This window comes from Miniopterus schreibersii (assembly GCF_964146895.1).
Source record: "Miniopterus schreibersii genome assembly, chromosome: 6".
NCBI lineage: Eukaryota > Metazoa > Chordata > Mammalia > Chiroptera > Miniopteridae > Miniopterus > Miniopterus schreibersii.
The window spans coordinates 58,339,300-58,362,949 of NC_138107.1; the positions used below are offsets into that span (position 1 = coordinate 58,339,300).

The window sequence follows — 23,650 nt, forward strand, 5'->3', positions numbered from 1 at the left end:
GTACTTAATAATTAACAATAATGATGAGCTTCAAATATTAAAGAGGCTATTAGAATAGGTTAAATGTGTTATTGTCATAGTCTATACCTTTCAAAATACGTGACAGTTAAAATTGGTCAGGTGCAATTGAGCAATCGATCATAGATTCTCCATCTCAGCAGTAGACTTTGGAAGTAGAGGCCTCCCTAGGCAAGCTTTGACAAAAGACACTTATGAAAGCAGTTCCTTAATTTCCCTTTGACTTCTTGAATACGGAAGTCTGTTCTCAGTCAAGCTAAAATACAATTTTAAAAAATCTAGAAAAATTAGTTTCTAAAACTTACCAAGTATACAAAGGAAAAGAAAAGAATATAGGTATATTCTTAGATTAAATAACTTTCATAAACCTAAATACATGCATAAGGTCATATGCTGAGATTAATTATTATCTAAACTCAGTAGAAATGCAACTAAATGCTGAGAAATGGAAAACACCTTACAGTTCTATAACACTGAGCCGTTTTACTATCATAGTAAGTGAAACACGTGCTTAGTTAGTTTTTAACTAAATGTGTGCCATAGTTTATTAACTCATCAAATACGTCTACTTCCCATCAACATTTACAAGGTCAAAACAAGACACCAGCAACAACTAAAGTGCCATTAATTCCTCTGAAAAACTTTTGAAGAGCTTGTTTCAAGCAGCAGCAGCCTGGATCCCACTGAGGCGTGTAGGGGTTTCAGGTACTCTGGGAGGTACACATGTAGTTTTAGAACCAAATATTTTACGATAATATTACTCTTAATCCTTCAAATGAGTAGCTTGCCACACAACCATCCCTTATGCAAGATATATAGCTCCATATGCAACAGTCCTGATTTCTACTGTATTGCCCTATATATCCAGTCCTTGATTTAGTGATTGTGACCATTATAGCTACATGTTAAAACATAATGTAATATATTATAAGGGTAACTGATAACTGAACAGCCTTGGATCAGCACTTTTCTAGAATTCCTCCACAGGCATGGTGTCTCTTTGTCTTTGGTTTTCACTTCCTTTCATCACTTCCACCTTCCTCCCATCACCTGCTAGGGAATTCAAACCTGTGGGGGACTCTGTAACTGTTTCAGTGTCCATATTTACCAGACCCATAATTACAGTTTATGTCTATAGCATCAGTGATAATTTCAAAGCCATTTACAAATGAAATATTTCCATACTCATAATAACATCATGTGAGACGAGGAGGTTATACCGTGTGCATGAGTCACCTGAAGCTAGTGTCAAGGGGACCTGCCTCATGGCTCTGAACGTGAGCCTCACTTTACCCCGTTACTGCTTCATCATTTCTTGGTCCTTGGATTAGACTTACATTGGAAATTCTTTCCCACTAGTTGTGTGATTTTTAAAAAATATGTTGGTCAAACTATTTGAATTTTAGCTTTTTTTGTTGGTAAATGGGGGTAAAAATACCTACTTCGTAGGGTGTTTTGCAGATTAAATGAAATAATGTTTGCAAAGTAAAAAACACACACAAAAACACACCCCAAACCTAGAATAAGATAAGCATTCAAAAATGTTAGTTCTCCCAAGCCCCTCTCCTGGCAGTACTTTACCTAGAAGTAGTTTCTTGAGTCTACATAGGATTTCTAAAGCTACCCTGTCATTCAGTGGTGGGCCAGGCGGGAAAAGTACACTTACTGTATCAGCAGGGTGACAACATTTAATTTAACCAAGGATTTATCAATCATCTACTACATCCCAGCACAGCGCTAAGTGCTACAGATGCACCAATGAAGTGGCGGCAGCCAAGGGATTTTGGCAGCGACAAGAACAAGGCTTGATGGTTTCCTAGAAGATGAAGAGATTCCAAGAAGGCTAGCCTGCCAAGTTTAACAGAGCTTTTTGGTAACTTCTCCAAAATAATTTCAAGGAGAATAAAATGATTTTTAAAAAAATTATAAATTTTGTAGTTTACTCTTTTCTGTTAATTGAATACGTTTTATTCTCTTGCCAGTAATATTCATCACCTCTCAGGGCCACAGGGTTCCTGTTTTTAGAATGGTGATAATGGTATTTGATAGCATTATTGAGAAAATTGAGATGGAATATTACTTCGGATACAGCAGTAACTGGGTTATGACTTTTGAGTGTTTTATATGTATTAGACTATTCTAAGCCTTTTAAAGTTTATTGGCTCATTTAAACTTTACAACTCAAGGGGATGGATAGAGTTACTATTCCTATTTTAGAGATGTGAAAATTAAGGCACAGAAAGTTTCTTTTAAAAAACGACAAAAAAACTTGCCAGGAGCACCCAGCTAGTATTGGCTGAGCGGGCACTCAAACTCAGGTAGCGGGGCTCCAGGGCCTGTGTTCTTTACCTCTGTCCTTTGTCACCTGCCTTCACCACCGCAGCTCATTACACGCCCATCTCCCTGCCCCGGAATCTGGTATACAAACATGTGGCAGGTCCTGCCTTTCCAGAAATAAACAGTTACACTGAGGACACAGGACATACGCATAAAGAGAGAAAAAGCAATACATGGATCAGGTGGTCCAATGCCAGAGAAAGGGCGTAACTACATGTTCTGCAGAAGTTTGGGAAAAAGCAAATATTGGGGATGTAGACAGCAGCAAGTGTAGGTGGAACTTGGCTTAGGTCTTGGCGGGAAACCAGAACTAAACCCAGCAGAGAGGAATTGGGAGTTATTTCAGAGGGCCGGGGAGCACAAAGGCTTTCTGTGCTGGGTGAGCGGAGGGAGGAAGGTTTCCATTCGGGAACACTGCGACTAGAGAGCAGGAGGCAGTTTCGAGTCACTTTGGAGGATGTTTTAAAAGCCCAAGAGAATAAGGAGGACTTCCTGCTGGAGGGCCACCGGCTCTGAGTGGCCCGGTGCACGTGCGCACGTGTGTCAGGGACGCCAAGTAGTGCTTTCAAGGGACTGATGGGGTGGCAGGTGTGTTATATGCAAACGCACACAGAAGTCTTCAATGCACATACCTACATTCAGACACCTCCCCAGTATTCCAGCGACGATTATCTGGTTGGTGGATATGCCATGGCCTCTCCTCGCCCACAGCCTGCCTTTTGGGCTTGTTTCCTGCTTGTCCGCACCTGGGGGTAGAGGCAGAGACAAGGTGATTTTTCCAATTAGCCTTCCCCTCCCCCCTTCTTCTCCTTAGTAGCTGTGGTTAAACATTTGTTTTGGGAAGGAGAAACAGATTGTGGGCAATCAGAACATTTCTTTTTTTTAAATGGTACTTCCAGTCTCTTTATGAAACAACTTGCTGATGAAGAGCAGAGCTCGCATTTGAGCCTAACCCTGGATTATGTAGTTGTTAATTCCCTGTCATCAGAGATGGACTTTAAATTGGGGGCTACTCCTATCTACTTTCAGATAATGTTCTTGCAGCAGAACCTTGGTTCTGCAGAGGTTTTTAGGTGAGAGTGGTTAAATGTGCTGTCCTCAAAAATGCTCAAATTGCCATATGCTATCATCCATACCAATCATTCTTACCTTTGCTGCTACTTGAATGTATTAAAAAGTTGCTGCTGCTTCCTAAATTGAATAGATTACCAGGAGACCTGAGTAATTCTCTAGCTGCAGAGAATCTGGCTCTAAAACTAAAGTGTTGGATTAGAGGGATAGAAAAAAAGAGAAAGAGGTGGGAAAAGTAAAACAGATCGCAATGAAACAAAGTTGTAATGCCAAGCTTTTTTTTTTAAAGTAGGATTTCATTGTTTCAGGCTATTATTAAGAATGTATATGACATCTAAATAGAGTGTAGGAGCCCAGTCCAAATATATCATTGTCACTAGTATATATTTGAATATAGTAGACATAAAAATTATTCTAGTACTAAAATAGCCAGACTATCCATTTTGAACATCCATATTTTACGTGGGTGCATTGTATGCAAATATGTTTAGGGTGCAGAGCAAATACACACACACACACACACACACACACAAACCTCTTTCAAGAAAAGACCTTAAAAATGTATACACTTGGTTGACAGCCAGCTATCAAATCTATTGTGTCTCTTCTCTGAGTCACACTGTATTCCATTATTTCCAGTTCTTCCACTTGAATCCTTGTCAGCCCTTCCCCTCACAATCCCAACATTGCATTGCCCAAATACTTCTAGAGAAATCAGAGAATGAATAGAAAAAAGAGCATCCAGTTATTTCAGGACATGGCGCACATCAGTAGTGCCCACCTGTTAGCCAGAAAACAGGCTCCATTGCTTGTGAGAATTTCTGGCACATTCATAGCCCTGCTGACCTCAACATAAAAATAAAACAAAGCCTCATCTACTCTGCTTCTGAATTTGTTTCATAAACTAGAATTATTCCCAAAGTTCTCAAATAAACAGAAATCATTATAATTACGAATAATTAAAATGCTAAACTCGAGAGGGCACTCAACATTTATTATACTGTAGAATTCATCCCCTAAGGACAGTACCTTCAATTAGTTCAGTTTCACAACAGAAGAAAAACGTAATTGCAGGTGTTTAACACAAGGAACAAAACAAGCAAACTTGCCTTTAAATCATCCTCTTTCACCCAGAAAGGCACTGCTCACTTTAGATTCTTAACATTTGTACTAGTTCCAGAGCACAGAAAGTCAGTGGGTTCAAGCAGAAGGTAAGATACAGCAATAATGGTTTTAGTAGACAGTCTTTTAAAAGATATTTCATAATGTTTGTTAATATGTTTGTTTATTTAATTTACAAACATTTATTAAGCAACTGCCATGTGTCAGGGTTTATGTTAAATGGTAACATTACAGTATAAGAACTGGTCAGTTTTTAAACATACAAAATGAGTATATCAATATATTTGTATATTCTTACAAATATAAAGTTTGAAGTATAATATCTACAATTTATAAAATGAAGCTATTCAAAATTTATTCCTCATTATTCTCAAAATTGTAATAAATTATTTTAATTTAAAAATTAAATCACAAAGTTATTTAAGTTTTCTTCCTCAGAGACTCCTGTATAAAAAGTATGTATTTTTTTGTTTTACAAAATATGTCCATTTTCTTTGCAGTAATAAATACTCCGTTATTATTAGAACGATTCCAAGATGTTTAAGGAACTAAAATGTAAGTCACATTGAACATGATTTAGCAAATAGTGACTGCAGTTTTGTATCTAGGAGACTGTAGTAAAGCAGATATTTTTGCACTGATTCAATATCAAGTTGACAACCCTGACCTTTTACTACGTACTAGTTCAGAGGGATACATTTAGTCTTTCATTTACAGAGGAAAGAACTCATTAGAAAAGTGATACAAGTGATTTCACAATGATAAATCTCAAGTTACCAATTCTACTTTTAATGATTAGTTGCTGGAGTCTTGTATTTAATTAAAATGGTTATTTTAAATGCTTATATTTAATTTAAACATAATTAGCTAAACCTCGATGTTACTGCCTCATCCATTTTGAAATTAATTTATAAAATGGCTCAAAAGTACTGTGAAATTTTAATATTAAAATAAATCAGAGTCAGTTTGGTTCTTTTCTGGCTTCAGTTGTGAGCCCACAGTGAGCCGTTTGTAGGAGATAGGGTCTCTGGTGTGGCTGTACGTAGTAGAATCAAATACATGTCATGGATGTTTCCTCCATACGTACGAGAGATCCTTTAACCTACTAGGCAATGATAGTCTATAATCAAGGATATGACTGTTTAAGCTTTAAAGGAATCTAAATTTTACAAGTAAATTTTGCCCTTAATATATCCAAGAGGAACCACTGTTTTTAGCAGATAATTCGTACATGTGTAACAAGCATCTGTACCTCACTTTCTTTGAATCAGTCCGATATGATGTAATCAGAAAGTGTTTTCAAGGAAACGTTCTGAATTTAACTTCTATTTAATCAAACAACATGGTCTATATACACAGGAACCAAGAGAGACTAGCTAGTAATGTAGCACTGTTTTTCCCGGTCTATAGAACAGGAGAATCTTGTAAAACACACACCATAAGCATCCCGAGTTGGGTTCCTGGTGCAGTGAGAAGCTACATCTATGAATGTCCTACAACCCTCCATGTGCTTGGTGTGTAAACTGCTCAGCTGCGCACATTTGTTTATTAATGATATTGCTACCGTTTGTTAGGTACTGAATATGTATTAGGCACTGAACTAAATGCCCAGTGAGGGGGTATTATTAGGCCCATTTTACAGATGAACAAAGTGAGGCTGGGGCAGGCTAAGGCACTTGGCCAGGGTCACATAATTAGCAAGTGATGGAGGCAGGATGTGAAGCCTCCCTCCGCAGATCTGCTCCTGACTGTCCCTAGCTCTCCCTCTCAGAGGCCTAAGGCACTCTCAGTTGTGAGATGCTTACAACCACCACCACTACCACACACAAAAAAATTCCTCCCTTTCATAATAGTGTGAGGTTATTATTAAAAGGTGGCTTAACTATCAGTACCTAAAATCTGTTGCCCCCAATATTAATGTCCTCTCATACCAATATATGCAGAATTTTCAAATATTTTATTAAAACCTGGGCGTTCTACTCCACGATGAGCCCTTATAGTTGGGGCGAATCTGTTGCCCCTATTCTCTGACATTAGCTCCAACCGTCTGTACCCCAGCCCGCCCCTTAGAAATTTTAATTCTGAGGAGGCTATCAAGTCAGTCTCGGCTTACACACCCAGTGAAGTTGTGTGACTATTTCTCTTCTTTTCACACCAGTGCTGCTACGTGGCATACCAGGATGCCTTTGAGCTATCCAGTATCTCAATTACCTTCAACTGCCATCTGTTTCGGTTTCTCTCAGTCCTGCTCCCTGGTTCCCTAAACAATGATTGATAGATACTCCCACTCGAGGGCTAGACTTAGGCATGTTCTCTGCAAAGAATGTAGGTAACAAATACAGATATCCCTCCTATTTAGACATTCGATTGTGATCAAAGCCACAATTATCTATTGATTTTAAGTTTAACGTTTCAAGTATCAGTCGTCTTAACTCTGGACGGCCTCACAAGGTCCGAGGATTGGAACAGCGCAGAGATCCTAATGGAGAGGTGCTCTGAGGAACCAGGGCGGGGAGCACACAGGCGCATCTGCTTTGCTAATCTCGCTAAGGCCTTTAAATACCATCTGTTTTCTGCTCTTTTCTGGCTACCGTTTCCCCTAGGCTAAAAGACTTAAAAATGACTAGGGGGGAAAATACTCTGAGAAACTAGTTTGAGCTTTTAATTCTTTATTTCATCTGCCAGACACTGGCATGCAGTTAACCACAGCAAGTGTTCCTCATAGATAAGGGATTGTTGCTTCACATATAATTACACTGACTGTACCGGTAGACATACCATCCATATCATCTTCATACTGTTAGAAGTGCTAGGAAGGCTGAAAAGAATCCATTCTGAGGAGGGTCAGAGCTACTTTTATTTTACTTCAAACCAGGGTTATCATGGAATACAACTGATAACTCTTTTGGGGGAACAATTTTTGGAATATAAAAAAAGTGTCTTAAAGGGTAAATGAAGCTGACTGTTGTGACTGGCAGTCAGTTCAGGCATTTTGTGTTCTTTTGTGTTTGCTTTGGAATGTTAAACAGGTCGGGTTCTTTTAAAAGAAAACATTTTATTCAGAACATTCTCCCATGAAAGCCGTCTTTGACAAAGTGTCATTTTTTGATATATTACTACATGTCTGCCCGCATTTTATATTCAAAAAAGGCAAGCAATGTTTTAACAACTTCTGACAAGCATGGGGAATTAAACTTCCACAGAACTGACTTGTGATATAATGCTATAGGCTTATATTTTCCATTCTGTATTTCTTTATGGCAGGCCACAACATTTTTAATTACATCAAATTTCTGGTTGGAAAAAAGTACAGAGAAATGAAAGATAAGTAATTAGAATAGGAAAACTTCATCGATAATGTTCTGAGCATATAATTCTGAAATGTGTTGAGGAAAATAGCTCCAGATATATCATTCAGTGAATTATAAATAAGTAACAGGAGATAAAGTCAAAAATGTTTCTAGAAACTAACAGAAATCTCAAGAAATTCAGCTACCTCTTAATTATACTCACATGTTACCTTTCTAGATCATAGCCTGCTGCCTACTGGAAATCTCACTTGGACAACCACAGGCACCTCAGGTCAACAAACTGCCCCTCACCTGCGTCTCTGACTGTGACCCCGCATGACTAGGGTCCGGATTCCTTCCAGCCTCCTGTGTCCCCACTCCACCCTCCCTTGCTCATGCGTTCACTCAGGGCTTTCCTCCCGCTCCTTGAGTATGCCGGGTTCTTGCTCCTCTTGCCTAGATCACTACCCCAACCAGCCTGGCTAATTTCCGCTCTTGCTCTTGGTCTCAGCTTGGATTTGGCTGATCACCCTTTCTCTAGGTGCCCTTTCTCTAGATTCTCCAGAGCCCTGTTCTCTCCAACCCAAGACCCTGTCACAGTGATGTCCTTGTCTCTCTACTCGCCTGCATCCTCAGAGGACCGTGACCTTCACGGAGGCGAAGGCCACGTCTCTCGCTTTTACTGTTAAATCTCTACTGCTTAGACTGGCTCTTGAAACATCCTGGCTGCTCTCAAACACTTTGTTAAAGAGATTAATAAGTCATTTGAGGGAGAAGTTCATATTTGACCCGTTTTTTTCCTTTTGGTGACAATACAAACTGTTAAATATAACCATTTAAAAAAATATATTAACTTATTGGGTGGGCTTGGCATGTGTTAATGTTCACGTTCCCATTTGATTATTTCATTTAGCTGGAACAAGTGTCACATTTGGGTTCAAGAGCTTTCTCCTAGTACCTGTCCCTGTAAAAATGTGCAGTGGGAGCCACTGATGGACGTTCGGCTCTGGAATGTCATGTTTGTATTTGAGTTTATAACGTAGACTTCTCATGGGAACAGCAAGGGTGAACTGAAAGGGAGCAGGGAGACTGGGTGGAGATAAATGCATAACAGCTGAAGAAGCTTACGCCTTGCTTTGTATCGCTGTGTCATCGTAACCTGCGAACTTTTAGAGGGACGCTGCACCTGGAAAGGGAGGAAATTAAAAACCAGTCCCATCCAGTGAGTCAGGGAAATGGAGCTGGAGAGGAGGGCACCTTATGAATACTGTTATTAGATAATCAAGAGCTGTAATAATCAATATACTCTTGAAAGTACCTTAAATCTAATAACGCAGCTGTGGATAACTCAATTAGGATTATGACAAATTCAGGCAATTGGTTCAGGGTTCTTTGCATCCAAAATTCAAATAAGTAATCAAAGTGAAATTGCATTAGCTGACCTCCTCAGACCACCTCTGAAATATGGGAGGCATTTATTAAGCATACCCCAAATAACAGCATGACATAACTGCTTCCATATTTCACAATGCCTTTGGCTAAGGGCAAGGGTGGCTGGAGCTGGGGAGGGGAGGGCGGATGTGAAGGAAGGGCACCGGAGGAAGAGACGGAGTTCCTTGCAAAGAGATAAGGGTAACTCTTATTTAAAAAACTGCCACAGCAGTACTTTTCTTAAGTCAAGATTAAAAATACGATGAGCTTCTGGAATGTTATCTTCCACAGCAAAAGTAATATAAAACCAATTTTTATTCCCACATAAATTACTTAACACAGCTGCCACTGACTGGTTTTACATATTAATCCTGGCACAGGTGGACCATCATCTAGGAAAGAGATTCTCTGTATTTTTAGTCTTCAGCCTCTTTTTGGTCTCTTTAATAAACTCTTATTTCTAATTTTGAATTATATTGGAGAAGTCACCAGGAGCACCCATGTAGTTGTTTTCGCTGGCTCGCTTCTGGGCTTCCTGGGGCCACCGTGTGGATGGTGGCAGGAAACAATTCCAAAGACCGTACTAATGATTAATAAGTTAAAGTACAGTATACACCGTCCCCACTGAAGAAACACATTTGCTTCACTGAACTGCGTGTTCAACTTGAAAACTGTTCAACCTACCCCACCTCTTTCCAAAATGCTTCTTTGCAGCAATTCTCACCTCAAAAGGGTGCTTCAAATTTATTCTGGGGAATTAAGGTTCCCCACACTCTTGTGGCAATATGCTTTTTATCAGATCAGCAGAAACAATGTGAGAACACCTGTCACCGTAATTTCAAATGTCTGTCATCTACAGATTGTACACAAATGATCTGTGGTTGCAATGCGGTCCTTGAATGGAGGACTTTTTTCAAAAAAGACAAGTGCTATTGAAAATGTAAAAGGGTACGCTGTAAGAAAAAGTCACTTGCAGCATTTGCGGAAATTTACAGTTTTTATTTTTACCTTTAATCATAGTGGAGAGAACATTTCTGAAAGAACGAGTCTTGCTCTTCATTCACACAGAGTATTACATATACATGCACGCCCACTCCCAGGTATAGACACCATTCAGCCGAACTCGGCGGGGCTGCGGCTGGAAACGGAGTGGGATTAGCAGCCAGGCGTTTACTGAACACCCAGCTCAGGGAAAATGATGATAATCTGCACCCTCACCCCAGGCCGCCCCTCCCCACGAAACAGAAAGGTGTGACTGCTGAACACGCACAGGTTTTTTAAAAAGCACAGAGGAAGGTTCTCGGCTACAAATCTGTTTTTATGTCCTACATAGCAATTCTTTTCTGTGGTCTTAACTTACATGCTAGTCACTCTCCGAAATTGGAATGCTCCAAGACAATTCTATTGTGCAGCCCGAGCTGAGAATCCTGCTCTAAAGCCTTCTGCTCTGCGATTTAGTGACAAGCTCCCTTCCTATTTGTCGCTTCTGTCATCTCTGCACATCTGCATTTCCCTCACAACCAAGTAGCCTTTCACCAGGACCTGAAGGTTGTGTTTTCCTATCCTATCCCCCCTTCTGTCCTCAGAACTGTAATGCAATTCTACTGTATTTGCATGGAAAATATTAGACATTTTAACATCCAGATTCAAGGAAGCAAGTATGTATCAAAATAATGCTTGCGTTTATTATCTCAAAGAATAACACCAGAAATAGTTTTTGACATGGGGTTGCAATTTTATAGGAAATAAGGTATGAAGGACAGTGGAAAAAACATATCCTTCTATTCTTTTAAATTTCATGTATTTCAGACTTAAACCTGTGGGAACGTAATGACCCGATATTATAAGCACTATTCCTAAAGGTTTGACATTTTAAAAGAGTGTATGTAACACTCAGGTGGGGCTCCCACCGCTGTTTTGTAGCGCTGCGTGGCGAAGGGCAGCAACGTCCAGCCCTCCAAAGACAATGCAACGCTCGGAATGTTCCTCCCTTCTAAACCACGGTGGCGCATTATTGCGCTCTTTGTCAGCACTTTATTGGTTTCACAAGAATAAAAACAAACACTGAGGTCCTTACTCTGAAATCTATTTCCAGGATTTATCTTACTAACAAAAGACTTAGTCCTGTGAGAGGTGTTCTAGTTCCAGAGGAAGAAGTTCTCTTTGTAAGAGTTTGCTTGCTATTTAGATGCAAAAGTAGGTTTACAGTTGTGAGTATGCAAAACAGAGTTTATTCTAGTGTTATTATTTATTGATTACTGTATTATTTTCCATGTGAACAACTGTAAACCTACTTTTGCCCCACCCTATATTTACTTGGCACTCTTAATTTATAATTGCGCATTAAAAGCAACAAACTGTAAAAACAGACTTTTCCGTGATCCATATTATAAATTAAAAAGAAGAAAGTTTTACTGAAATAAGAATACAAGAGAGTATTCTTATACTCTTATTTACTGAAATAAGAATACTCTCTTGTATTCTTATTTCAAATTACACAGGGGAAAAACTAGTGAATTTATGCATTTATATAGAAAGACGAAGGGAAAATCGAACTTTTTTAAACATGAAAAAAATTTTGGAATAAGTTGAATTTGCTTTCAGCATTGTTTCTAGTGGTTATTTCTTTATGCCAATTGTGTATTCATTGAACTTTTGCAAAAACACTTACTCTTACTTTTTTCCTGTCTTATATTTAAACATACAGTGATAGGCAGCTGATTCCAAACAGTTTCCCTTAGCTGTCTGGATTTTGAATTGTATACGCATGAACTCAGTTTGCCTCAAAGTAATTAAGGAAAATAAGGCAAATTTCCAAAGCAACGGCAGAACAACCCGTTTTACTACGCTATCGCTGCGGAGCTGTCTTGGAGAATAGTTTGAGACGTGGAAATGGGTTATCAATTATAACCAGATCCAGCTACCTTGCCATTATTTATGCAGCAAGAGCCCACACAGTTTAGCTGGCCTGCCGGGTCAAGAGGGGACGATAACAGGTGACTCGAAAAGAAAGGACAGGCACACGCAAGTCCCCGGCGCTAGGACGGTCCCACAACTGTCCCGCCAGACTTCCACAAACGTCAGGAGAGGGAGCCGGCAACAGGAAGGGGCCTTCAGAAACCTGTCACTGTGAAGCTTTAATTTCCCAACTTGTTGTAAAATCTGGTTTCCTTTTTGTCAGGCTGGAAATTTTCGGAGACAAGGTTCAGGAAAGCAAATTAAACGTTACAGGACAATGGATAGACTGAGGTGTGTGTTCTGGCTAAGAAAGCTGTCTTCACATGAGGCCTGTCTTTCCAGAGGGGAGAGAGGAGGGAGAGAGGCTTTTAGGGAACGGGAGTGATAAGTAGCTCTTTACAAAATGCCACATCAAACCAGAGTCCTTCGCTTGGAAAGAAATGAGCGATATTTACCATATATGTGACAAGCTATTTGACAGCATACATTTTCTTTGTGGTTTTTGTTTGTTTGTTTGCGTATGTTTAGGCATTCCCAGGTACTGTGTGAGTTGCCCAGAACAAGACTTTCTGGATATGGGACATGGCTGGGGACTCACGCTCCTGTCAACTTTAGGTTCTTGTTGTTAAACCCATTAGCTGTCTCTAGAATGTAAGCTCAGTGAAGGAAGATTAATTTTTTTTTTCTGTTTTGCTCATTGCTCTATCTCTAACACCTATAATCTTGCCTGGCAGAGAGTAAATTTGCAATAAATAATTGGGGTATGAACCAATGAGTGTAGACCAGTTCAGACTCCAACCTTGCTGACTTGGGCTGTTATACGTAGCTACTAATTCACTGAGATGTTAGCATGTGCCAGACATTGTGCCAAACACTGGTCATTTAACATCTAATCATTTAATCCTTGCAATGGCTATGTGATAAAAGTATTACCTCCATTTTAGAAATAGTAGTGAAGTACGAGAATTAGAATGAGGTGGTGAAGTAACTTACTTGTAGAAAGTAGAGAAAAAGTTAACCTGGTTTAAGTCCGCAGCTTCAGCTCTTACTTTACTATCTCCATCCTGGTGTGGTCCTGTCCCATCTGCAGTCCCGTCCCTGTCTTTCGGCAGAACCCTGGTCCGACCCAAACTGTTCTAACTCTGGTCTTGGGATCCTGTCCTCTGCCTGACGCAAGCTTCACTTCAATACTCATGTGCCCAGAGCATCTCTGTGGCACTGTCTTAGGCAGCTTGGGCTGCCATAACAGAGAGCTGTAGATTGTTGGCTTAAACAACAGGAATTTATTTTCTCGCAGCTCTGGGTGCTGGAAGTCCAAGGTCACGGTGTCAGCACAGTCAGCTTCTGATGAGACTTCCCTTCCTGGCTCGCAGGCGCCCGCCTTCTCGCTGTGTGCTCGCGTGGCCTTTCCTGGGGGTGAGCCCGGAGTCCGATCTCTCTCTCCTTCTCTTCTTATAAGGCCACCAATCCTACTGGACTAGAACCCCAGGGAAAACACAGACTCGGTCATATACCTACCCGACTGCTAATCTTCTTTCTACCTGTGTGACCTAAAGGACATGGTGAAATTCACAAAATACATACTTTGAAATTAAATCTACCAAATCATAGATGCCTCCTGATTTCCAAAGGGACATATCATAAGTATCATGTGGTTTCCAACGGACATCACATCTTTGTGCTACTTTCCTCTATGTGACAGAATCCGCGTTCTGATGGGCAGTGAGCACAGAGGCAGAACAACTTTAAATTACTCGTTGGTATATCTGAAAGAGTTCTTGGAACTTTCCAATTGGATCTTACAATCGGAAATCATGCTGTGACCTAGTTATTACAAAGCTTCCTTACTACAGGGGGAAAAAAGAAGCCTACACGTCTCTTTTGTAGTCGTAACAGTAGCCTTATTCCCTAAACGTGTGCGAAGCTTCTATTGGGGTGGCAGTGGGTCTGGCAGACGGGCACAAGTGCACGGCATCATGACCCACACCAACAGTTCGAAGTGCTGCTGTAGATCTGACCACCGTGGACGTGACTAAAATGTCAAAGGGTCCCAGCACAACAGTGTGAACATTTTAAAGAGAGCGTTCCTGTTTTGGCAAAAATAGACCTCCACGAACGGTCTTTCTCCAGGGAGTCTGACTGCATGTGCGCGCATGTGTGTGACGGGCACATGCTGCCTTAAGTTGTAACGGATGCTCCTCTGGAAGAGAGAGATTTCTTCATATGTTTCTTTAGCATAATTACATTTTAAGATATGATAGTGAGTTTTTTCAACATATGATTAAAATTATTTAAATATAAGCGCCCCCTGCCTGGCTAGTGTGGCTCAGTGGTTGAGCATCGACCTATGAGCCAGGAGATCGCGGTTCCGTTCCCAGTCAGGGCACATGTAGGGCGTGTATGGAGGCAGCCGATCAATGACTCTCTCGTCACTGATGTTTCTCTCCCTCTCCCTTCCTCTCTAAAATCAATAACTATACACACACACACACATATATATATCCCCTCAGCAAAAGCAAAGCTATTATTTAAAACGGAATGAGAATGTGTGTAAGTCATATACATCACAGTATTATATGCATTTCTTGGAAATATTTTAACAAGTTATCACTAGTGGATTTTCACATAATTACTTGTGAGTGTAAAATATAAATCATTTATTTTATAAAAAAGAGATTGATCATCCTTAAGCTGCTATTAGGTACTAAATTTAGGCAACAATGCAAAATTCAAGTAGGAAATTTTTTTTTGCAACATTTTCTTTCATTGAATAAAGAAAGTAAAGTTTTCCGTCACTGGGCAACACTGTGATAATCAATTTAATTTCAGTTTCTCTAAAAACAAACAATATCTCTCTATATTTGTAGAGAAGAGTTTTAGATAAAAAGCTGGAGATCTGAGTTCTTGCTGTAGCTCTGGCATGAGATACAAACAGCACGAGACTGGGCAGACTAGGAAACCTCCCGAGCTTTCCTGACTGCAGAAAAGAGGCTAAGATAAGAGAGGATGAGCCCTGACGTCCTTACAGGTTCTCCCACTCTGTGATGCCCGGTGGTTATTCCCATTACTAGAGGCAACAGAATTACTCTCGGGGAACAGAGAATATTATCCTGCGCATGGTCTCGGTGGCCAACCTTGTCATTATTAAACAGAACGCTCCTGGCAGCCCACAGTTAGTTACTCCAGCCCACCAGAAACCACATGTGATGGTTCCTTACTCTTTTCTGAGGTTCATTACTCATAACAGTCTTTCGGCAGCTCCTGGGGTGGACACCCACCCCATAAGGTGCCAGCGTGTCTCTCTCAGGAACGATCTGCGTGATCCCTCTGCTCCACCAAGCCACATCTCTTCTCACCTGGTTTCAACAGCAAACACCTGCCACAGCATTTAGCACAACCGGTGGCTGGTTACACACCTATGTATGCATCAGTTACATACCTATGTATCATGTCCGTCTCTGTCTTTAAGACAATTAATACTTGGCTAGTTTTTTAATTTTTAATTTGGGCTCTGTTTTTTCAGGGAAAGAAATGAACACATCGTAAAGAGACAGTGCCATGGGCTTATAGAGAAAACAGCAGCACCCCGGCCACTCCACCATTTGCAGCTCTCCAGATGCAGCAACTTTTAATTCCTCTAGTGGAATATTTTGCCACTTTTGACTACCTTTGTAAATATTATATCACTTTTCCTTGAATTTTCAGTTTCAGACATTGAATTTGATTTCGCTCTTGAAAGAGTCGGCTTTTGTCTCTCCCACTCCCCCACTATCCTCGACACACAAACACGACACACCAACACTGCCTGTCATCTCACTCCCCCAGTACAGTTACATCAGCAGAGAGTGTAACAATCATTAATACATTGTTACTACATAGCACCATTCTCAGCTGAGTCACGTATAATATAATTGTGTTCCTTTTAGCAAGGAACCTGCAAAAGTTAATACTTGTTTAGTTTTTCAATAGTTTATCGCTCTTTCAGTCCTTCCCCTTTTCTTACTGTGCAGATCTCTTGATTTGTTTGAATTCATTAGGTATTCTGTAAATTTTCCTCTTTTTGAGAAGTTTCTTGGAGCCTTCTGCCTGGTTCCATTCCAAAGTAGTTGCTGCACAGATGCCATCCTGAGATTCCCAATGCTTTCTCTTGGATTGTATTCTGTTTCCTGATTTCATAAATCCTATGTAATCTACTTTCTTTGTTTCCCTCTTCTTTGGTGATGTACTTTCTCCAAAGGCTTCTTGAGAAAGGGTACATGTAAGGTAGAATTTTCTGACTCTTGTATATCTAAAAATATAATATTGGAGGTATGTCTAACGTCATAAATAATAGAGCAACTAGTATAGATTTTAGATTAGAAATAATTTTCCTTCTGAAATGTGAAGGCATTTATATTATAGTTATCCAGTATTGCTGTTGAGAAGCCTGATACTATTTTGATGATCTATCCAATCTATGAGATCTACAGTTTTGCTTTAGAATTTCTTAGGATTTTTTGTTGTTGTTGTTCCCAGTGTTGTAAAATTTCTTAATCAATGTGGTCTACCCCCCAACCCCCAACACACACACACTGTGTTGGGTACATCATGGTCCCCTCGATTGGGAAACTTATGTTCTTTAATTTTGAGAATATTCCTTTAATGACATCCCCCCCATTTAAAATAATATTTCTCATACCGGAGAATTCTCATTATTCAGAAGTAGGATCCTTACTCTAATTAAAAAAAAATCCTCTGTCCTATTTTCTATCTTTTTATCTTTTTGCTATATTTGTTGGGAGAATTCCTCAACTTTACCTTCTAACTCTTCTATTTAGTTTATTTCTGCTATTATAATATGAATTTCTAGACTTCTTTTGTTCTCTGAATATACCTCTTCTATAGCACAGTATTTTCATTCCACTAAGGCAAAATCTTGTCTTACCTCTTCATATATAGTTTCTGTTTTCCTGAAAGCTATTACTGTTTTTAGTCTGTATGTCAAATTATATGCTTTCCTTAAACATGTGTTAATCCATTGTTGTCTACTTACATTGATGAGTAAAGAGCTTGTGAGCATGCAAGAAATGGGTCACTTGTGCCTGTGACTCTAGGGTGATCTGGCTAGGCTGTTTCCTTAAGGAATCCCTGATTTTTGTATCTTTCGGTTTTTCATTTCTGAACTGATCAAATTCCCCGAAGTCTCGTCAAATAGCCTTCCTGGTGAAATCTGATTGCCTGGATTCTCTGAGTCCAGCGAGGAAGAAGGCCGTGGATCTCTACACTCCATATGTAAACACTGACCTTACATCCATTATTTTCAGTGTGATACTCGTGTTCCTCTTCCCTCGATGTTCCCAAGTCCACCGGACTCTCTTTTGCCCTAATCATGGGAAAGAACTTCAGTCTCGTAGCTGATGGATGAGTGAGAGGATCTGCAGGGTTCCTAGTTGCTCTTAATCTTCCTGTTATTAAGCTCGTGTTTACCCCCCAGTTCCAGAGATCCCCGGTGAGGTCATTGCCTGAGCCCTAAGGAAGTGCTTTGGTGAAAACTGCATTGCTTCTGGTCTTTGTCCACTGCTGATTTTAGGATTCAGCATTTGGGGTTTGTCAAATCAGTTTCCAGCTTAGATGATTTGCTGATGTTGTCTCTTATGTATGCTTTTCCTCATAAGTATGTGCCTTTAAAAGGACCTTTTTCTGTTATATCATTAAGGGTTCAAAAGGTTCATTAATACAACATGACTACCCTGCTTATCAAGGCATCCCCATCAGAGTGAAGGAATCATCACCATGTGTAACTCTTTTCATCTACCAACTGAACAAATTCACTAGATTGCAAATGTCCCCAAATATTATAAGCTGTTAAATATTCTTTTCCATCGTAACATAAAACCATGTGTGGAGCTTTGGTCTCTGAAACCATCACTATTGTGAAGATATTGTTGGAGCTATTGCCCCATCTAGACTAGAGCTGAATACCAGTCTCCAAAAATGACAAAGAACTTCTCTGTGGCGATATTGCCATCTGTCCTGGTTTCCACTTAACATGTATATTAGTTGTTTGAATAGATTCTTGGATGGTGAAGGTCACTTGATGGCTGCCCTTTGAGTATGGGGTCATCATGAATAACCTCAAACTGCAGCTGTGGCCAAAGAGAAAATGACTTCAACTGTGACAAATGCTGCTGGTCCAGACTTAATGGTGGTCTAATAACATTAAATATAGAAAATATGGGACAAAGGAAAACATGGACTCACAGAAGAATCCCACTGTATCTGGACATTCTTTTCCTCTTAAATGAAGTCTTTCGAAATGTATATTTCATGTACTTGTGTGTTTTCTGCTCCCTCTCCCAATGTTATTTTCAACCACAAATTAATGATTATTATAAAATAAGAATATACTTAAAATTTATCATTGTTGTCACTCAATCCTACCTTTTTGGTTATTAACACACAATGCTATACACATGAAAATAGGCCCCTGGTTTTATTAGAGAGATATTTAAACAGGTAGCTTTTAAACTGCATTTATTTATGTTGAAATAAATGTTTTCTGGGCAGAGAAAGATGACATGAAAATCAAATTCATGAGAATCAGTCTTAAGGTGGTAATTTCTAGGCTTTGAAAATAAAATGATAGATGCTGGCTTAAAGGAAGAGCCTTCGTCTCCATTTTTATGGCAGCACTAGGTTAAGAGAGGAGAATCCTCAGCATACATCCCAGCACCATCAAACGACCACCCACTCCGTACCTTGTAGCATCAAAAACTGGGGCTTCACAGTTATTCTGAGGTGTGTGTGGAAGGGACTATTTTATGAGCAAAATCTTGGCTGTGCCCATTGTGGTCCCCCTGACCCAACTCCACTTTAGGCTCTAGTGACCATTTCTGAGGCATGCTTCCTTAATTTCTGTGAGCAAAATTTAACTCTGGTTTCGTTTGGTTGATTATAAAAGCATCTGTATCTTGACAACACAGGCACTTAAATTTCAGGTTCTTTAAACGGCTGTAACCTTGAACTCTGTTGGCAAATTCTTCCCCAAAGCAAAAAGTGGTATATGATTTTCAGTATCTTTATAGAAACAGTCATCTGTTCTTCAAGACAGAAAATATTTTTCTGGTACTAAATTCACAATTGAATTTGTCATAGAGTCCTTATATAAAAAATAACATGGATTTTAAATAACATAACAGGCATTATTTTGGGCAAGGGTTTTAAAATATAGAGAAATGTTTTTCACAGGTTCTTTTTGTATTATCTTCTGTAAGTATTATAACGATTTTGAAGGCACTTTTGTTGAGATCTGATGTGTGCACACAGATTTCTAAATAACTAAATGATGATAACCGTAAATACTCCTGAGGTACTTATGTGCCAGGCACTGTTCTAAGCAGTTTACATACATAAACTCATTTAAGCCTCTTCATTACTTAAGAGATAGAAATCTACCATTATCCCCTTTACAGGTGAGGGAACTATCTCACAGAGAGGTTAATATCTTGCCCAACATCACACTAAATGGCAAGAACGCAAAGCCAGAACCTGTCTATCTAAGGCACATTCCACTTGTTTTTATACCACTTTTTTCAGCTAGAATTTTTTGAAGAAGTTGAATAATGATAAATTTAAAACTAAACTCCAAGACAAGAGCCCATTGTCTTGTAATTCTAAAGTGTCAATTGGAAGAGCAACACCCAGGATCAAGGGTGACATTTCAGTTTTGAAAACTTAGGAGACTACTTGTACTCCCAGAGGAAGGGCCACAGATTTGTCAGCTAGAGACCTCAGAGTTATATAATTTGGGGGCTATTGGTCCTAAGGTCATAGCTTTTACACCAGAATTATAAAGATAAATAAATCATTCCGATGTCAACAAACATATATGTTATCAATTCTCTCTTGAAGAAGTTTTATCAAAAGCTTCTAGGCCACATAATATGGTTTTATTACTTTTCTCCATAGTTTTCATAAAAGGTTATTATACTGTAGGTGGTTTTTCTTCCTCTTTTTTAAAAAATGTAGCTTGAAAGCACAACAAAAGTGTCTGTTTTTATTTCTTCTCTTTTCTTTTTTTAACATTTTGTCATGCTAACATCACGGGAGTCTTTGTGGAACCAGGAATAAGTAGTTAATGCCCTGTTTGCCCATTCATGGAACACATTAAATCAGCAAGCTCCAATTAATCACTGATGTGTGGGACACTGGAGACCAAAGCTACCTGCTTACTGATTTAATCAGCTTTGGTGGAGGAACAGACCTATAAAGATGATGATGGATTAATATAGTAAAGGTATATGTGTGTGTGTGTGTGTGTGTGTGTGTAGTGGGAACTTAAAAGAAGGAGACTATAATTCTCCTTGGAAAAGTTAGGAAAGTCCTCATAAATGATGTGATATCTGAATCATATTTTGAAGATAAATAGCAAATCACAAGATAAAGCTGGTAAGCAAAGAGATATTATTCGTAAAGGGAAAACCTCTCAGAACGCAGAGCTTGGTTGTGCTGAGGGGATACAAGGGCTGTAATATTAGCATGTGTGTGAGATAGTGTTCCATGCTGGTTAAGAATATGAACTCTGGCATCATTATGCCAGATTTGAACCCTGGAGCTGACCTTGAACTCAAGTTTATTAACTTCTCAGTGCCATAATTTCCTTATTTATATCATAGGGAAAATAATGGTATCTAAACAGTAAGATTATTAAAGATTAAATGATATAGTATTGTAAAATCCTTAGTATAGTGCCTGGCACATAATAAGCACTCAATGAATGTTAGCTATCATCATTATTACCCCGAAGAGACAACTAATTCTTAAGTAATTAATACCACTTGAAGGGCAAAATTCCCTCCCCATGGTCTTCACACTAACAGTAGCAATATTAGATGATGCTTATAGAGCCCTTTGGACAGGTCCTCTCCTCTATAAGTCAGAAAGCTGTCCCTGGAAGACATCTTCACAACTCAAACATTCTGAGCGGTGTTTGAATAACTGTTTTGCAGCCCATCTAAGCATTCAGATTTCCTCAATTATGAAGCCAGTTGATGAATGGGCACAAAAAAGTAAGCACAAGAAACTCATATTGTCACTAGATACCTTATGTACACACTTTAGAAGGACAAATGTATTATTCAAGACATATAAGGTTTATCTTTTGGGGGGGAGGTGAATTATATTGAGAACAAGTTATCATTTAAGCCAGATAATTCAGAATCCACCCTCTAATTTAATTAAATTTGACTTACACATCTTACCCTTACATTGCCTAAATTTGGGCATTTTATTGGCAGAGAGACCTGAAGACATTAATTTTCGAAAGGCTGGCTCCTACTGTCTGAATAGTATTAAATAATTATGGTTACTTCAATAGACACCATTGAAGGATACAAGGTAAGTTAGCAGGACACACAACCTTTACATTAAGATTCCATATTCCACCACTTTCCATATGAGAGTTTAAGTCATTATTAAGTCCAAACAGCTTCTAAGGAATGGCTGTTTGAAGGGCATTAACAGGTTTAGATAAAACTCTTTCTCCAGAGCTAGAAATCAGAAGAGCAGACCAAGTTCCACAGTCAGGCAATCTTTTCTAGTCTCCTAGAACAGACCATGTGAGAAAGGCGGAAAGAATCATTTTGATGGAAGAAAGTAGCAGCCAAAGTCAAAGAAATCCTGACTACTGAGTAAAATGGGATAGAAGTAGGAGTCAAACTGAGGAGCTACCGATAGCCTAGACCCCATGACCTTGTCACAAAGCAGGGAAAATGTGTCAAGTCAGCTGCTGTAAGCCAACAGGGAGTAGTGGGGTCCAGCTTGGAGAGTGCCTGCCTCAATCAAGGCATGCACGTTCTTAAAAACTTTAAAACATTGTTTAGGTCAAACAAAAGACATCTGTGTCTAGGGCCAGGATTCTGTCTGTTTTATGAGCCTGTGGGTTGGTGGCCTCTGGCCTCTGCTGAGAGGGACAAACCACACTGTGGGGTAGAACTGGTTGTATCATTTTAAAATAAACATGCAATTGGTTAGAAGTGAAGGGATAGGGATCTCAGTTGTATGTCCTCAGGCAGGATGAAGGTAAAGTCTCCCTGGTGAGAGCCATATTAAATGAGGGGAATGAGTATTAGGGCCTACATTCGCCAGTTTGGCCAATTTGTTCTTAGGATCTACTATGTTTTGCCTGTGAATTGGGATAGAGGTAGGGTGAGCAAAGCGTATAAAGATCTTTTCCAATCTGTCCTTCCAATGAGTGAGACTTTTGTGAGAGAATGAGACATTTTTTAAATAACTTAGTTTATTTCTTTCAATTTACTCTTTGCTTTAAAATGGCACTAGAAAATTTATTGCCCAAATTCCAACGACAAAGAGAAAGAATCAGATATTGGTCCTTGTGAGTATCTCCTCCCTTCCTGGTCTAAAACTCTACTACTCACATCTTTCCAGTCACCTATTAGCCAGGCTGGGGCTCCACAGAAACAGACCCCAGTTGTCATGGAGATGAGTAGCAGTCTACAAAGTGACCGTCAATGGATATGGTTTTTTGTATGTGTGATAAGCTGCTGTATGTATAGTTTTTGAAGTTACTGATTTGTTTAATTGTGTTTTGGAAGCCTTTTTTTTTTTTTTTTTTTTAAAGGAGGAGATTTGGTATCATTAGGAAGGAGATACTAAATTTGTGACAAATTTGTAAATGAAAAAAAAACAACACGCAATCATTAAACAAGAGGTGGAGAGAGAGCTAAATGAGGAAAAAGTTCTTTTGAAGGGCAAAAAAGTAAAGGTATAAGGTTCTTTTTTTTGTGGTTGTTGCCTTAAAAAGACAAGATAATTTTAGCAGCAGGATGGATACAGCATGAAACCCCAGGGCTCCAACCAGCTGGCCAAGAACCAGCCATTTTTGGTTGAAGTGAGAGGTGACCTCTATTCTGCAGAACAATCAAAATTAATGGAGGCAGGTAGGGGGTGTGTGTAAGGGGCACTTAACACTTTTCTTCCTACTCACCAGCAGGCCTGACAGAGGGAGTGATTGGTCAGGTTGTGTGAAGAAATCTTGCGGCAGATCTCTAAGTACATCATCTTGTGTGCATAACTAAGTAAATTAAAGAAATTACTGAGCCTACGTGGATGATTATTTCTTGTGGACTTGGCTCTGCTTTGTAAGTCATGTGAATTTAGAAACTGAGTAGCAATTAGAGAGTAATAAAAATATCTGCTACTGAGGACAAGTTTTTGTTTTAAAGAAAGTCAATGCATTATTGAGATAATGAGGGGTTGTAGTCTTCATTCTGTGGTGGCCTGTGCCTGAGGAGAGCCTCACACCTGTTTGTGACATACACACCAATGCCTCCAGTCCCTGGGGCAGGAAGCCAGAGACTTAGTGCCCATAAACGATTGCTTTCAGAACAACAAACATTTTTACAGACTTAGAACATCATGTGATT

General features: G+C 39.4%; 1 protein-coding gene across 1 annotated transcript in view; it reads right to left on the bottom strand.

Moving 5' to 3' along the window:
* The window catches only part of HS3ST5 (heparan sulfate-glucosamine 3-sulfotransferase 5), a 219,024-nt gene that overhangs the window by 81,769 nt on the left and 113,605 nt on the right, over nt 1–23,650 (bottom strand). Inside the window, exon 3 of the mRNA XM_081140815.1 lies at nt 2,988–3,101. The gene's annotated coding sequence lies outside the window, so the exon portion shown is untranslated. The remainder of the gene's footprint in view (nt 1–2,987; nt 3,102–23,650) is intronic.